General features: G+C 35.1%; 2 non-coding genes across 2 annotated transcripts; both read left to right on the top strand.

The window, feature by feature from the left end:
• The first annotated feature begins 2,071 nt into the window (after positions 1 to 2,071).
• Positions 2,072 to 2,149, top strand: Mir547 (microRNA 547). Its single transcript, NR_030265.1, has one exon. It is a non-coding gene; the product is annotated as a microRNA 547 (primary transcript).
• Positions 2,150 to 2,361: 212 nt separating this feature from the next.
• On the top strand, positions 2,362 to 2,427 carry Mir201 (microRNA 201). The gene has a single exon (NR_029588.1). It is a non-coding gene; the product is annotated as a microRNA 201 (primary transcript).
• The last annotated feature ends 336 nt before the right edge of the window (positions 2,428 to 2,763 follow it).

The raw sequence follows: 2,763 nt of genomic DNA, 5'->3' as shown, positions 1-2,763 counted from the left end.
AAACTAAAATATGAATTTTAGTCTTTTGAAGTACATCAACATGTGGTACTCCTCGGTTTGGGAATGGAGCATCAAACACACAGCTGCTCTTTTCTGAAGATAGATTCCCTGCCTGAAGCACATGCTATCTCAGAGGACTTGCAGAAGCTCACCCTGAGGAGCAGGCCCAGCATGTGAGGCTCTTTAGACAATCTTCTTATGCACAATCTTCAGCTATTTACATTTCACTGTCCTGAAAAGACTGGATGAAGCTGCAAGGAAGAACTTTGAAAGAAGTGACCCTTTGTGAAGCTTCAGAGATGCTGCTTTCACACAAATCTATAATATACTTCCTGTACACAAATCTATGAGTTTCCTCTAATTTCAGATTCCTTCATTAAATCCACTCTATTTTCATTACCCAAATTCTTTATGACTTTAAAAATACTCCATGATACTCTTTGAGAAACCTCTCCTTTCCCAGAGATCAATATCTTAGAATCTAAATTTTTTTTCTCTCCTTGTTGTCTTTCATCGTCTATAGTTATCACACTACCAAGGGGCTACAAAGATACTTAATAAGTTTCATGTAATAGATCTAAGTGTGTTTTCATTTAAAATTTTGGATATTTTTGTAGTGATGGTAGGATAAGAAAATCCATCTTTTAGAACCCTGATAATTAAAAAAAAAAAAACACTGACTTTACTTTCTGTCTTTCTTATTTGAAGTAATTTCTCTTAATCTTAGATCTTACAGAGGAGAGATTAAGAAACGGGAAGGAGAAAACAATAGGAGAGTCCCCATTTTCTGATATCACAGGAAGTACAGCCTGGAAAGTAACAGGTAATTGTTATATGTCTGTAATAGGGAACAATCTTTAATTTGATCACCTAGTAACCTGCTACCTCACAGTCTATCTATCCCCTTTAAACTGTATCAACATGTTTATAAAGCAGATGATACGTGGGCATTTTGTTATATGTCTCTCTGTGGTCATCTATTTTATGTCACCAAAACTAGAGAAGAATTTAGGCATGAAGGAGAGGAGAGAAGCTGCTCAGCTTTGTCTCCAGCTATTATTACAGTGTGCCATGGCCTAGACTCATTATGCTTTCGGTATCTACTCAGCATTTCTCTGTGCAGAGAGTACCAGCTAGTCCTGCTATACGTTAGGTGGCTACAAGAACTCTTGTGGTTTTTAATTTTAGGTATTGTCTGGAATTAGTGTGAAATGAAGCCAAGAATCCTGTATTTATGAGTAAAGAGATAGTCTCTAGGCCCTTTCTTTGAATGCTACAATTCATAGAAATTTTTTTTTATATTTACAATGTAGTTTTTTGTTGTTACTGTTATAATTTTCTTTGCTTGAATTTTCTGAGCTGTATTTGAATATACTGCATTTTTGTATGATCTTTTTACTCCTGTATTATTTGTGACTTTATATAAGTATTCTTTCAAGTTCTGAATGACAGTTTAGATCTCCTATTGCTTACTTTGTTCTCTTTTCAGGATTTTTTAAATTTTACTTGCACATTTATTTTTATGTATTCCTTGTTTACTTTCTTTATTTTTGACTTGTAAGTTTATGGCTGCTGCTGCCACTGCAGTGGACTTTTATCTTGGATAAGATGATACCAAGCCAAGATCCACATTTTAGAATAAGAATACCTCAAGTTTCTGAGCTTACCCTTTTCAGAACTATTCCTACTTAATTTAATGCAGCCTGCAACATGTGGAGCTAATGAGTTACTGAAGTGACTCATTCTGCAAGAGCTGAATTTTATGTACACAAAGTATAGGGTGATGAAAACTCTATCCTATATCTATAAAGGGAAGATATGAATGGGGATATCTGATATTTCCCAGTCATAAACTCTTATGTTATTATATGGACAGAACACAAAAATGACTTAAGGAAGACTTGGGTAGAAAAGAAGGACAGGGGTGGTAAAAGAGAAGTAAGAGGAATGAATGTCATTCGTGTCTTTTGAGAAGATTCTTCTGATGATTCATGTAATGAGGGTGTGTATTGGCTTACTAGATGAAATGGCAGAGGGAACAGACTAGTGTTAGCACCTTCACTCATGTAGTGTGTGATGTATCACTTGAGGATGTACCACCCATTTAACAGGAAACATGCTTGGTACATCTTTGAGTGAGATAACACACAACAGCTACCACCTCAATACTGACCCTAGAAAAGGGGCTTGAGTCTCAGCATAAGCTATTTTTTTGCTACTTCAACTCATAGTACACTTTGGAGAATGCTGTATACAAGAAAGGATTGACAGCAATGTTCCCTGGGAATAGAGTCATCTATTTTTCATTGCTTTGTGTTTATGTTAAGATGAGTTGGCTACTTTCAATGATGCTGTGTACAGTACCTTACTCAGTAAGGCATTGTTCTTCTATATTAATAAATGAACAGTGCCTTTCTGTGTAGGGTAATGTGCAACATGGACAACATTTGTGGTAGCATTGATAGTAAGTTTCAGTCATAGATCAGTAATGAACATCCAGCCTTGGGTTATTTCTAAGTGCTCTCTTGTATACCTCTTAAGGAACCAGATCTAGAAACTAAGAGTCTCTTAGAAAAATGTTTGTCCTTTCAAGTTGATATTACAACTAACCAAGTGGAAGGCAAGATATATCGTTCACTTTCACCTTTTAGTCATACATCTTTATATAGTTAAACCATTTATTATTTTAAAGCTATAAAAATTTGTACCTCTATGATATTTTTACAATATTTGTTTCTTATGTAAGCAAATGCTACTTTTCCC

The sequence above is a fragment of the Mus musculus genome, chromosome X (assembly GCF_000001635.26).
Source record: "Mus musculus strain C57BL/6J chromosome X, GRCm38.p6 C57BL/6J".
In the NCBI taxonomy this organism is placed as follows: Eukaryota; Metazoa; Chordata; class Mammalia; order Rodentia; family Muridae; genus Mus; species Mus musculus.
This window is presented reverse-complemented; position numbering and strand designations above follow the sequence as displayed.